The following is a 15,146-nucleotide window of genomic DNA, read 5'->3' as shown; positions in this document are numbered from 1 at the left end:
AAGAAAGGAGCAAAATGGAAGGGGAGGAGGCGCCTTCTGGTTGCAATTACCTGCCTCATTTGAATAATGCCTTTGTCACGATCATTATCGAGAGGTCGTTAACGGCTTCCACGTGGGATCTCACAAGACCCAGCCAAAAATAAAAATTTTAAACTAGGCGACTGGCAAGGCTGCCTGCTAGGCCAGTCTGGCCCTTCGGGCGGGGGCCCGACGGCTCTGCGGAAACAGTGGCGGAGGTGTACCGTCGCTCAGGCACCCTTCCGGGGAAAGCTTTCCCCGACGTAGCTTTCCCTTCCCCACGCCCGCCACCCCAGGAGCACCGAGCCGGCGGGAGCTGGGCTCTGCCCGCTCCTCCCTCAGGGAGAGGGATCCGGCGGTGCCTATGGATTGGTCCCGCGCTGGGGAGGTGGTAGTTAAAATAAACCCTCCAGGACGGCTGCTGAGCTCTGCCTCCCGCCCCGTGTGGTGCAGGGGGGTCCCGTCCACGGAGGCGAGGGGGACATGGGGTTAGCGAGAGGACAGGCTGGGGGTGGGGGATTTTTTACATCTCCCCTGTCCTCCCGCCTTCCCCTCCCCTGAAGGGCTGGAGCATAAAGCATCCCGTTAACGTGTGTTTATGTGGTACCAGATGGAAGCTGCACGTCTCAGACGAAGTGCGGCGCCCGTGCTAGAGCCGCTCTCGCCTGTTTATGCTGCCAACCTGCCCCCCGGGGTGGGCGGGTGTGTGTGTCCCCCTCCCCGGGCCCGCGGCGCCGTCAGAGTCCGGGCAGCGGGAGCACCGACGGCTCGGGTTATTGCGGGGCGGGTCTCTCCACTCTCAGACGCTTCCAGGGGGGCTGGGAGCCTTCGAGGCCCCTTTCCCCTCTCCCTCGCTCAGCATCCCCCTCCCTGGAGAAATCACAATTTGTTTCAAGTAATAAAGCGTTTCCTGCGGCTCTCTCCCAAGGGTGAGCCGGCAGCGGTTAACTGGTTAAGCCTATTGAACAATCTAATAGGTGGCTGGTGTGGCCACCAGCGGGACCGGGCAGGCGAGCGAGGGTGCCCCGGCCCGGGCTCCGCTGGAACACCCGCTGAGGGGCCGCAGCCTTTTGACTGGATGGGAAGGCTTGTCTGGGTTTAATTATCGTTACCCACGTTCAGCGGTGCACGGAGCAGTAGTCATCCTTTTTTTCCCTTTTAGAGCAGGAAGCCCCTGCGTGAAGAGCAGCTACAACCTGAAGCAGAGACCCCTCAACCCCTGAGAGAGGGAGAAAGCAGAGCAGCCTCACATCTGTGTTCACATCTATCGCCTAGGAAAGAGAGTACAGCGGTGAAGGCTGCCTCGCCTAGGAAGGCGAGCTAAGCTCGGAAACTCCAGGGGCCCGAGCCCCTTCGGGAAAAGTGTTCTGGCGGTGGGAGGGTCTTGTGTACATTTACAGTCCTGCCAGATTTTTAGATTTTTATTTATTTCCATCTTTCCACGAGTACAGATTCCCTCATTTTGTTTGTTCAACAAAATTTGGCTCTGAATAGCAGGGATCCCGTGTCACTGGGAGGACAGGCAGCCAGACAAAAAGAAATTAACTTTGCCCAGCCTGCCCTCCCTAGCCTTTATTTTTATTTGCCACATGGCTGTTCGAGGTAGTTCTCCGTACTATCGTTTTCCTTCCCCATGCCCGCCGTTTCCCCACCGAGGCCGCTGCTGCCACGACGTCGAGCTGTTTTGCTTTCATTGTTGCGTTTGGCTCTCGACATTAAAAGACGCCAAAAGAGCCGTGGACGCCTTATTCTTTAAAAAACAGACTGTTTTCCCTTTTGCTCCCGCCCTGACTTTTTTGACTGCGACAGAATAAACAGCCCGCTGTGGTCCAGAAGCAGGCTGGACGCAGTTCGGGGGCGAGGCCAAGCAGGGGGGAAAGGGGCTGGTACCCGCCTGGCCCTTCGCCGCGCCTGGCTCCGCGCCCCGCCCCGACCCCCGGGCGGGGAGCGCGGCCCCGGCCGAGCCGCCGCCCCGACGGGAGGGGAGGCAGCGCGGCCGGGGTGCCTGCAGCGCCGGCCGAGGGCGCGGGGCAGTGCCAGCGCCCCCGCGACACTAGAGGGCACCGGAGCCCGCGGGAGCGGCGGCCGAGCCCGGCGCGGCACCGCGCCCCGCCAGCCGCCGCTGCCTCTGCGCTTCATCACCGACCGGGCGGCTCGGAGAACATGGCGAGAGGCGCCGTCCCGGGAGCCTGATGGCTCCAGCCCTGTAGGGCCGGCCCGGACCCGCCTCAGCCGCTCGGGGGATGTGGCAAGCAAAGCAGAGAGATAAATTCCTCCCGTGCCACAAATGATAAGTTTTCCCTCTGAAATCAAAGGGTCGTCTGCTGATTCAGCCCAGGTTTGACTTCGGTTCGTAACTCCCGAGACCATTATCTCTGCCTTTGTTCTTTCGAGCTGCAGCAATTAATGGATTACAGCAGGACAAAACCACAGCCAGAGCAAGCTGCTTTCGTTCTGCAGCTATTTACTATTAGTACCAGCTTTGCTCCCCTCGGGCTACTGTGCTTGGGAACCCAGCCCTGAGTTCTGCACGGGGGAGCCGCATGGTATGGAGGCCACCCTGGATGTCGCGGCCGTGGTCACTGCGACACAGTGGGCATGTGCCAGCGTCCGCGTCTGTGTCGGTCCCCGCGTATGCCTGGGCTGCTCCCGTCCACCATACATTCCTACTGTGGGCACTGAAGAGCCAAGACAGGCTGAGCATCATAAAGTGTCAGACTGAGGAGAGAAACACATCTGTTACTGAGTACCCGGAACCCCCTTGTTCCAGGCAAGGGATGTCATTTTTCTGCTTCATCCAACAACAGGTTTTCTTCTGATACTTAGTGATAAATACACACCTTTGGGGTGATTTGCTGTGGAAATACTGGAGCTACAGCCAAGATTAATGAATTGTAATTAGGTTTCTAAAAGGATCCCTCTCTTCACCCGATCTTTCATGCTCCAAAATACCCCTGCAAACAAAACCTTGTCCCTCTATTTCTGTGGCATGGAGTGTTTCTGAACATGGATCTTCCCCATCCCAAGGACTGAGATGATGGAAAGGCATTAATGCTTCCTAAGAGCTTGCTGAATTGGGGTTTGTGTGGAGCCACCACTAAGAGTTGCAAGAGACAGCATCCATGTTGTTGAGTCAGCAAAAGGTTCCAGACCTGGAAGTAAATGTAGGCATTCCTCTTAGTCACTGAATTTGTTCAGTCATTTTACTCAAATTTACCAAGATTATGCTGGAGGTATGTCAGCAGGAGACATGAATCACAAGTTCATTCTTCTTGCAGCACTGTTTGTCCCCTGTACTCAAGGTTCTGTGGCCCTAATCAGTGATGGAAGGAATCAAGCAGGCACCAATCACACCTCAAGCCATTCAAAGAAGTAGCCAATGCCCATGTTCTCATTTTTCTTTCTTTAGTTCAGACACAGGAGAGACTGAAATATTGAAATGTCAAGGGAAACAGTTCCTCTCTTTTTTTTGTCTTCTCCAAAAGACTATTTGGCCTTTTTCTCCAAGATCAACTTGTTTTAGTCTGTACCTCATGTAATTTGCAGAGAGCATTTTCTGCCTCAGTTACATAATAATTTGCCTGTTTGTTGTTGACAATCCTTTAGAGAACTCAGTTATATGCACTCCTCTTGAGCAAGGTGGTCTTGGAGAGAGAAGTGAGAGTGTGAAATGAGAGGAAAATGCAGGTAAAGGTTCCTGTGGCCATGCATGTGAAGCTACAGTTCAGACTTTGACAGGAAAGCTCTGATGTGGCTCAAGAGCAGAGGATACAGCAGCATTTAGTTACATTATCATCCTTATACTGATGGCTTTTTTTAGCCAGATATTTTGCTTTTTAATCTAATTATCTTTTGAGAATGAGTATAATGTAGAAACTGGGCCAGATCCTGCTTTGTGTAAACCTGGTGTAACTAACTTCAAGGGAAACATTCCAGATTGAATCTGGTATAATTAAGATTAAAAACTGGCTCTGGAAGTCTTTTCTTTGGCAATAAAGTTAGAGAAGTTCTGCAAAGAAAAATAATTAAAACCAGGACTTTATTTCAGTGTTCTTTTAAATAACGTATGCTATAGACGCTTTGAAGGCATTTGTTCTCTATGACAGCAGTATTTTAAAACTTTCACTTAGGTTCCACTGACCAAGTTAACCCTTGACAAGCAACTCTGCTTAAAATGTTACGTACAGAAACTTTTAATTTTGCAGGACCCTGCCCAAACTAAAAACAAATTATATTAAAAAGATACGAGTGCTGCTGTGGCAGTTGCAGACTTCTGCTTGCTGTTGAAGTAATGAATTTCACTGTTCTAGCCACAACACAAGCACTGAAATAATTCTGAATTTACACCTTATTCAACATGGGGTTTTTTTATGGTGCACACCTTGTTACCTGTCTGCTAAGCTCAACACATTGAGAAGGAGCAATTGTCAGGTTCCTTAGTATCCCTGGAAAGCAACCTCTGCAAGGAGTTCCTAGAGGATTGCTGAAATACTATAAATTGCTACACAATTTTCTGTAAGAAAACCAGATTACATTTAACACTTTCTACGTCCACTGTCACTGCATTTGTTAGGCCCATGCCCGTCAGAGAAAATATGTCACCATAATTTGATTGCAGGTGATGAGAAGATGCTGATCAATTTTTGCTAGGTCTGGCTTTAAGCCCCAGTGAAATCACAAGGACATTTGTCATTCTCTTGGCTGGCCCCAGGTTTTCATCATGGATTAATCAGATGTCTCTTTAGGGCGTAGAGGAAAAGAAGGTGTGAAGGGGAAAGAGTAATTTCTCTTTGATTCCTTGTGGGATACAAAAAATATGTATTTGGAAAATGTATTTTACTCCTTTTAAGTGGGGTTAGCATGTAGGAGGAGTCAAATCTATTTTGTTATTTCAAAAGTACATGAATGTCAAGCATTGTCAGCCTTCTTTTTTTGGTAGAGGACTGCTTGCTGAATCAGTGAACAAAGACACCATGGTGCAGCTGACTCTTTCATGGAGCAATCTTTTAATCTATCTGTTGAGCAGGTTTGTAGAATTAAGAAGCACCCTAACACATCACATCACACAACATTCTGTTGAAATCAGTTTATCCACCATTCTTTCTCAGCCCTGCATGAGTGCCTTGGGAGATTGCAGGAAGCAAACACAGGAGGTGAACCCAGATTGCAGCTTTGAAAGAACATGTACTGCAAAAGCCAGAAAGATGAAGCCCATTCTGATTTTACACATCTAAGATTTCTTTCAGAGAAAGGGAATTGTTGGGTAATCCCTCACCAACCTGGCCCATATTCTCATCCAAATTTTTCTTCCTTTGTCCCTTGTTAACAGGCTAAGTGCTGAAGGAATAGCAGTAAGGATACAAAGAAATGCCCAATTAGAACCATTCACTTCGTCCATCAGTCATAGACACCACAAAAAAGGAATAGGCACAGGTCACTTCATCTCTGTTTTTTGTTTCATAGTCAAAGGAAATACAGGCATGCTCTTTTTATTGCCAAGAGAGTACAGAATATTCTCTCCCTGTCTTTACAATGGGAGAAAACATTTGTAAAGCCAACATAAATCCAAATCAATTCTTGTAATTCCTTTCCATAATTTCCATCACCAAACTTATATTTTTATTTTCTTAGTTATTTTTCTCCCAATGCATTATATGCTACAGTAGGAAAAAAGTATTGTTGAAATCCACACTATCCACACTAATCTATGGAATTTGGTTGGGACTCTCTTGCTAAGCAAGCTGCAAGCAGAGTTTCTGGTAATCTGAAAGAATCTGTGAAGCCTGTTCAGGTTATCCTTTTCCAAAACATTGTAGGATTTAGTCAATTTGACAAGATGAAGGGTTGAGGCAATGCTTTACTCCAGAAACATTAGCAGCTGTACAGCTAGGGGCTGATGAAAACAGTGCTCAAAAGTATAACCATAGCCTCTGCCATTAACAGGGATGCTGGAGGCACACAACTCTGTTTAGGGGAGGTTAAAATATATAGGTAGTTAGACAGTTTGAGTGGACAGAAGCCATCGTAAATATCTGAGGAGTCTAGTGCTTTTTTTCTGTGGGAGACAAATGGTCCCCCAGCCCACTTAGCACCTGCCAGTGTCTCTCTGCTGCCCTTTGCCCTGTGAGGCTGCTTGCTCTGACGGCTTCTGCAGCTCTCCTGGCTTCAAATTCTTTCTCCGTGTGTTGGCCTTTTTCATTGCTGCTTATCCTAATATTGACTTAGGGAAGGAGAGTTAAAAATAGCTGCCTCCCCTACTGTCTACAGACCTTCTGCCTAGCTTTGCTTTAGGTCTGTGAATCACAAACATTGGTTTAAACCATCATTAGCATCTGAATGAAGATAAAGGAGCAAGAGGAGCTAGGGTAGGCAGTCACCTTGTGTAAGTATCACTCCTCAATTATTTTGAAGAGCAGGAGAGGAGCAGGATCACAGTGGAGAATGCTTGCTTCCCAGCTCAGCAGTGAGGATTATTTGGAATTAAGGATGCAACAAACCGTCTTTCAAAAATCCATGTTGGATCCCTCAAAGCACCCACTGGAGCCTGAGTAAAACCTGCTGTCATTCTTGGGTAGCTTTGTTTCCTCCCTTCTCTCTGCCATCATTGTTTCTAAACTGCTCTGCCTGCCCAAACCCAGGAGAAGCAAGGGTGAAGCCCCAGGTCACAGGGGTGTGCAGTGTGAAGGGGAATGTGTGTGACAGGGGGGAGGTGGTCATACAGCAGTGGGTGGCACAGTTTTATGAAGGTCAGTGAACCTCAGCTCCATCAGACCACCAGAGAGAGTGGGTTTCCCAGCTGGAATCACTCAGACATGTGGCCCTGCACTGAAAAACACCCTTGCTCCAGTCTCCAGGAATGCATCTCTGCCATGGTAAGTAAAAGTGTCCCAGAATATCTCAGCGTCACAGTGTTACACAAGAAGAGAGCCAGACTCTGAGAAAGACACATTCAAATTGGGATTGAAACCAACTGCTGACTTCCCACCCAGAAGCAAAAATAAAATTAGCATAGTCTGTAAGCACAGGCACCATAGCTCCCTCCACCCAGCTCCGTGGCTTTGCCAGCTCTGCAACTCCTGCAGCATCTCCAGAAACCACAAGAGAAGGGAGACACCACAAAAGTCAAACCCAAAGTAGTCTGTGGTGAAGTATCTTCAGGGACAAAACCTTTCAGATCTCTACAGAGGTTAAAAAGTGCCAGGGGTGATGGTTTTAACCTGTTCAAGTAAAAAAATAACCCTTTCATTATGAGAGCAGGTAATGAATCCAAAATACAGCAGTACTGTGACTTTGGTAGGGAGTCAGTGCTGAGAAATATGATGTCATCCTGATGTCAGTTTGGATGCGTCTCATGGCAACGTAATGATTAACTCCTGTGGACTTGTGTCTCTGCCATTTGCTGAGGAGGCCCAAGGATCAGCCCCACCACATCTGAGCCCATAGATGTGGCCAGAGGGACAGCAGAGTAACACACTGGAGGACAGGCTTTCTGTTGGAAAAGACCTGGATGCAGCCTGTGGTCTGCTAAGGCCTGGCTTAGACCTGGAATCAGAACAGGACCACAGTGCAAGAAACGCCACATGCAGAGGGTACAGGCAGGGTACCTCCTAGTCTATAAGGTGGTGGTCTCCAGGCATACTGAAATGCAGAGGTGACAGTCCTCAAATCCTCCATTTGGATGGAGAGTGGTTTTGTTGATGATTAGATGATTAGGTCCACTTTAGTGGCTCGAGTGTGTCTTCAGCAGGGAAAATCCAGGGTAGACAGAGCAGCTAAGCCTGTGGAGAAAGAATAGGCAGAGGCCTGTGCCCTCATGCTGGCATTTATGTTAATTATGCACTTAGCATTCATTAAAGCAGCTACAAGTCTACAAAGGTGAAAGTTCAGACCACCTACCATTTCTGTTCATATTAGATTAGAAAACTTTGGGCCCATGCATACCAACACATGAGATATCCTTTGGAGTTATGGTCCATAAGACTGGGTTTAACCAAGTGAATTAAATTGATCAGCTCATGTTAGTGCTAGTTATACAGGGAGGAAGACCAATCACTTCACAATGATTACAGTAACTTGACTAATGTAAAAGAGGGATAATGGTTGAAATTAGCAAAGTTACAGTGAGAAAAGAACGGGACCAAGAGGATATCTTTTTTCTTTGAACTCATAGTGATCATCCATGATGTTTTTCACTTTTTGAAAACTGCAACGGTAAATCAGAAAATCTGTACGGACAACACTTTATGTAACAGGCTGTACCTACAGAGATCTGTTAGATGTCTCTCAGAAAAATCAGTATATTGGAGGTAGGGTTCTAAGAAAAGTTTCTAGTGTTTCTGTCAGGAATATCACCGAAAGAACTTTGTTTTGGAAACAATAAAAACCAGAGCCAACTTTCCACTTCCAGCATCCTCCATTCAGAAGGAATGTGCAGAAGACCTTGATATGATATGAATTAAAAGGATTCTGCCTTTGCCAGCCCTAAATTCCAGGAAGTGAGACACAGCATCCTCATCTGCTCTTGCAGGCAACATTTGTTTTTACTCTAGCCTAAATACCAGACTGTTTCCTAAATCTGAAGAAGTTGACCGTTCACTTAGATTCCTCAGCCTCTCACAACAGCGAGACAGGCTGTACACAGGCATTTCAAGCACTCTTGCATGCCATCCAAAATTGACTCCTGCCCCTGGAGATTTAGAGGCGCCTCTGGAAGAAACTCAGCGGGATTCCAGTGTGTGCAGAGCTGGTGGGACACAGCTGCACCAAGGCCTCTTGGTGGCAGTGCACAGAGCGATGGGGCCAGGAGATCTTTTCCTACCTGGAACCAGACTAACAGGACAGCTCACAGCCCTGCAGGGGAGTAGATTTCATAATGTAAATTTAGAGCTTTATGAAATCATTCCATAGTCCTGTAAGGGCTGCTTTCAGATTTTGCTCCTTTCCTTCCTCTTCATAGTGTCTTTCTTTATTCTGCTTTCTGTTCACAGGCAGCAGGCATCCTACTTGCTTTTCACACATACTCCCAAAAATGTGCAGAAATTCTCTGGCTCTGGCTTCCGAACTGGCAAGCCAGTCCTTCACTCCCTGCAGATCAGCTGGGCTGGTGCTCTCTGAGTTTGAAGTGCATTGTGCTAGCAACATCTGACATCTACAAAGAGCCTGTGCACTGCGTCTGGTGGAGTCACTGGATTTGCTGCAGATAAAGAGGCTTCTGTAGCCACCAGACCGCTATTAAAATTAGAGGTCCTGATCCTTAGGACAACAGGGTCAATAAAATCTTAAAATTGTTGGGATGCCTATGCCTGCTATAGACTGGTAAACCACCACCCTCCTGCTTCCCTCTCCTCTCACCAAGTGGTGCTCACTCTGGTGTAAGGTAGTTAAAAAATTATATTTAAAATGTGCTGTAGCATACTAAATATTTTCTGAAGTTGCTGAGGGATTTAAGTATAGAGCCACATTACTCAGAGGTAGTATAGCAGCTTTTCATCTTGAAATATAATTAATTAGATACAACAGAATATTTTTGCAAGCATTGCTCTTTCCCAAACATAACAAAAATTTTTTGCAGTAACTACATAAGAATTAATTGTGGACTCCATAATCCATACCTCTGCATATAGTATAAAAAAAGTCTTTCTGCTTGGCCATACTACCTGAAGCCTGAGTTAAGATCAGGGTTCCTAAAACTCACTACAAGGTGGTTAAAAAAACTTCAACAAGCTGTACCAATATGTACATCTCCTCATGTCAAGGGTTCTTTTCTAGTATCACTATGGAAGAAACTCAGAACATTGAATGTAGCTTGTCAGGACAGGATAGATATTCTATCATCAAGTAGGATATAGTCTATCCCAAATCCCTCTCTGGCAAACAGTGCAAAATCACTGCTCCAAATGGGCTTCTGGCAATTGTTAACATAAATTAAAAAGCTTCAATTAGCCAAAACAGATCACTGCTTTAAAACACTACCAGGCTCCCATCTTCCACATTTCTTTGAGTTTAATTTTTCCTTTATTTTTCCTCTCAAAGAATATAGGAAAAAAAAAAAAAAGAGAGAGAGAGAAAGGGAGACAAGAATGGGAAAGATCCCTGTGGCATGGTGACTCTCCTCAGCCTGAGAGCTGACACTGAACATTGGGGTTATCTCAGCTCCATACTCCAGCTGAGCTTGTTTACTCCTTTGTGCAATTATGAAGTTTTGCTGGCTCACTTTCAAGCTATTGCAACAGTCACATCCTGGGACTCTTCCTCCATCTGTCTGTCTTCAGACTGTAGTACATTCCCATTTATTGCACCAGGGACAGAGAAAAACTGGGTCAGGAGAAAGGCAGGTCAGTGCTTTTTCCTTTGCAGCAAAGCTAGCGCCAAGGCTTTCAGCTGTGCCTGTGGCACAGGCAGAGTGGGTGCTGGCTGCAGTTCTGGAGTCAGCAAACAGCCTGAGAGGGAAGGAGATTCTAATGGATTTGGTCAACCTGGTGATGCAAGGCTTCTCTAAACAATTTTGAGAACAGAAACTGGTGAAAAATAGAAAAAGGATCCAAAAAATGCACACAGTTCCTTTCCAGCCTCCTCTGCCTCCAGTACCATCTGGTTAAAATTGATGTAGCTTGCCATGGCTTGAGCAGGCAGGGTGCTTGCAATCCTAAATGTTCCTATGGTACACAAAAAGACAGGATATTTTGAAAAAATACATAGTTTTATGAAAATATAGTGTTTGGTATGCTGCCTCAGGAAAATGAGATATGCAGCACTTCCAGCAATGCAGGTAATATTAATACAAGAAAAAATAGGAAATATGATTGCATATAACACTTACGCTATTATTTACTTTATCTGACAACTGTTTTGAACAGAAAATAGCATTTTAGAAAGATTTTTCATTTCCTATACTAATATTAAAAGGATCTTGAGGTGAAAAGGTCACTCATTTTTTCTGAAGGGTGTGGTGACATAGATCAAAAAGTTATATCGTGGCATTAAATTTGCTTCATTACAAACTTTGATCACTATTGGGTTGTTATGATTCTTATTGGACAAACCCTTTGAAAAATCAAGTCCCACTAGCACAGTTTTGAAATGCTATCTCAAGCATCTCTTTTGAAATTCCTTTGAAATATTTTTGTCACATTATTTGTTCATACTAGTTTGTTTTCCTAGTCTTTGAGTTCAATATTTTCACAAGGAACCTTTTATAAAAAAAAAAAAAAACTAATAGCGCCATCATAAAAGAAAATGATATGCCAAGTTTGCTGAGTATACTGTATATTACTTGCCACTTTGATAGTTACCTAATATGCAGACATGGGCATAATTTCAAGTTGGTAGTGTTACCTTATATTTTGATTTCAATAAGCTAGGCAAGCTGTGCAATTCTTCTCCTGTGTTTTCATCTCTTAGCACAGATCTGTTAGTTTCTGAACAGAAGGATATTGTACCATTTCTGGATCAATGTGAATAACTTCATAAGTCACCTCTTCCAGAGAAAGATTACAATAATCTATTATTTGATATTCTAACTAATACAGAAACTGCCAAAACCAGATTCATTACTGTCTAGAGGGAAGAACTGAAAAAAATAAAACATAGGGAACCACATGAATAAACCACATATAGAAGCAATTTATTATTGCAGCCTTCCATGTGCTTATGTATGCAAGCATACTTTTATCCATCAACTTTCCTAATTCATTTTCCCTTCACACTTGGGTTTGTTTCCAGCAGTGGCTTGTTTGGGAGTTTTTTTTGCAGAATGTAATCAGTCAGGATTAGTATACTGTCATAAAAGTTGCTTTTTATACATATGAATGTCTATAAATGGATATATATGAATACAGATAAGCCTGTCCTGGAGTCTGCAGTCACATGGCTGAGAGGCCAAGTGTGACAGCCATGGTCCTTAGCCCCTGTGTCAGACTGGTCCCAGTGGCAGTCTGCAGAGCTGAGGTCTGCAGTGCTGGAGCTGCTCTGGTTCCAGGTGAGAGGGAGATGCTGCACTCTCAGCACCAAGGGCTCTGTGCAGGAGGTGATGCTGGTTCTGCACCCACCGGACACACTGGGGTTCACAAGGGGACATTTCAGTAAAACACAAAGCTTCTCACACTGTTAAAGTTTAAAGGAAAAGTCCAGCCAGACCACAGGCCCATGTCAACAGTAACACAGAAATTGAAGCAAATGCAGAAGGAGACATTTAGTATTTTATGTTTAATGATTCTCAGTGTCCATTCATTTTTACAGTTGTGCTTTTTTCCCCAGCAGATTCTTAGCCCCTGCACATCCAGCATCAAGGAGTTCCTTGGAAAGAAGCATCATTAGAGGCTTGGGAGAGATGAGTACCACACAACAATACAGAAGAATGATTGGCAGGTCTGGAAAGACTCAAAGTCAAAACATGAAATCAGTTTTTTGAGAGCCTAATAAAGAAAACATAAATTACTGCTGGCAAATATTAGACAGAAAATTAATAGGAAGTGTCATCATAAATTTCATAAAGAGAAGCATGAAAATGTTTAAAACAAACAGTAAGATTTTTTTTTTTTACCTGTTTTGGAAGAAAGATCTTAAAGAACATGGGGTTTTCTGGGTCACTAGGGATAAAAGGCAAACCTTCAAATAGACTCAGAAATATGGAAAGGTGTCTGCACTGAAGTTGGTCACTTCCCTTAAGAACCATTAGGCCATCTCGTAGATGTAAAAGTCAGAAATAGAATTTACAGTGCAGTAAATTTTCAGTTCCAGATGTTGCATATATGTAAAGGCTGTGATGAAGCTCAAGGCTGGATTTGCTGAGCAGTCAGTAACTACACACAGTATCCATGGTGGCTCCTCCAGGAGGCCAAAGAACTGCAAAGGCCACAGCTGCTCTTCAAAAACCTTTCTAGACAGTACAGCAAGGGAGACTCTGCCAATATAGTCTATTGGCATCAAGCTGGGAAGAATCACTGGTAAGCAAAAGGACCAGGACAGAGGGCAAAAAAGACGTTATGGACTGAAGCAAGAGAAGTAAGATTAAATCTGGCATAAGAAAGTGCAAGATCATCTGCCAATGGGGTATGAACAGTTTTTGCTGTGGATATAAGAAAAACTTATAGATTGATGGGATAATTTTGATCTCCTTCAGACATAATGGTAAAAAGAAAATAAACAAACAAACAAACAAACAAATAAAAGCAAACAGATAACAGGATATATCAGGATATAAATTAACATGAGAGAGATGGAAGAACAAATGCCATTCCACAAGGCACTGGGTTGACTTTGTTCATTTGTATTCAAGAATATCCATAAAAGGGAAATCCTAGGTACAGGAGAAGAGCTACTTTGAAAGTGGGAGGACACTTGGAGAGCTTGGCTACCTCAGTCTGTCAAACTGAAAACTGAAGTGTAAATGTCTTGAAAATTTATCAACAGAGTAAATACCAGAAGTGAGAATACTCTTAAAAAAAAAAAAAAAAAAAAAAAAAAAAACAAGGCAAAAGAAAAGTGTGCTTAAATATATTGGTAAATAAAACATCAATAATGAAGTAAATATTGATGATGCACATGTTTAGGATGATAAATAAAGTGCTTCCATTTTGCCCTCTAAAATGGTGGGCTGGTCACCAGGAGCACTGCAGCAGTCTGACAGGTGAAAGATCTCATGTTCCTAGTCTCAGACTCCATATAATCCTGAGGAGCATCTGTTTTGCCAGAAGGGAGGGACAGCAAAGGTAAGTGGGCATCCAAACTCTGGTATCCCATTCCCAGCTTGGAGAACCAAGCTATGGAGTAATGGCTTCTCTTACGGGGAGAAGGCATCTCCTTCACTGATAACCTCTGCTATATATGCACCAATTCATCCCTTGCTGGTGGCTGCAGTAACTGCAGTCTGATTTTCCAGAGCTTTAAGAAGAGGCAGAGATTTGCTTATGCTAAGAGTTAATGCTGAATTATGACACTTCACAAACCACTGCACTGCAGATAGGTTCATATCTCTTTATTAGGATTTTTAAAGGTCCTAAATAAAAATAAAAAAATAAAAAAACCCAAAACATTAATTGCATTCATGGTTCATTAATTGGCTTGTTAGAAGTTCAGTATTTGCTCATGATTTCCTAGATTACTGGGCAGGTCATCAGAAAGATTACACCTTTCTGAAGCTTGCATAATTAGCTGTTAGCTAGGATTAGTCCTCAGTATTGAATTAAAATGCTGTGACAGCAGGCAAGAAAAAGACCAGGAATGGAACCAAAGCTGCAGCCTGCCAACTTCACAGATACATGGTACTCTCCTCCGAGATCAGCTCATCAGCTTGTGAAGGGTCCTTCTCAGCACACAGCCCTTCAAAAGTGGTGTGGAGGGGTCAGCATCTCACTAAATACCTCGGCCATGTGCTGAATCATCTTGTTACACCCCCAAAAGTAAAGGAATGCTATTAAATCAGGCAAAACTGGAAGTCGTATTTGTAGAATGATCTGGACCTCCTGTTATTTATATCTGTAAAACAATTAGCCCTTGCACTCTCCTTTCAACACTCAATTCTATCTTCTTTTTGAAATGATAAAGGGAATTAAGTTTGTGGGTGTTTCTTAAGTAACTCTGAACACAGTTGCTATCAGTGTGGTCTCAAGGATTTCTCTCTCCTTTTCAGCACTCACCATCTAAGTTTCTTCAAATACTTTTATATATGGGCTGGTGCTGTGCCAACCTTTTATCATTTGCTTACACTTGTTGCCTGTTTGCTGCTTACAGACAGAAAACTAAGATTTTCCCATGGTGGAGAGAAGTATTTTGTTCTGCTTGCTCAGGCTCACACAGCAAATGCCACCTTTGCTTTGTGAGTTTCCTTGTCACTTCTCTGTCTCTCCTTCTTCTCTTCTGCTTCCAGAAGCAAAAATATTTTGTCTTGAAATAAATTCTCTGCATTCCACTTGCTATTTTTGTGAATGATGTGAGGCAAATACCTGCTTTTCATTACTCTAGCAACCAGACAGGTTTTTTCTTTTCTCAAAGCTTTGGAAATACTTAGGTGATCAGGGATCCTGATATAGCTCTGCGGATATGACTCACCCTTCACCTCCGGGGACATTCACATTCAACTCAGGGAGCAGAATCTGTAATTTGAATCTGAAGGACAATACTTCTGTTTC

Source organism: Lonchura striata, chromosome 4 (genome assembly GCF_046129695.1).
Source record: "Lonchura striata isolate bLonStr1 chromosome 4, bLonStr1.mat, whole genome shotgun sequence".
In the NCBI taxonomy this organism is placed as follows: Eukaryota; Metazoa; Chordata; class Aves; order Passeriformes; family Estrildidae; genus Lonchura; species Lonchura striata.
Note: the sequence above shows the minus strand (reverse complement) of the source record.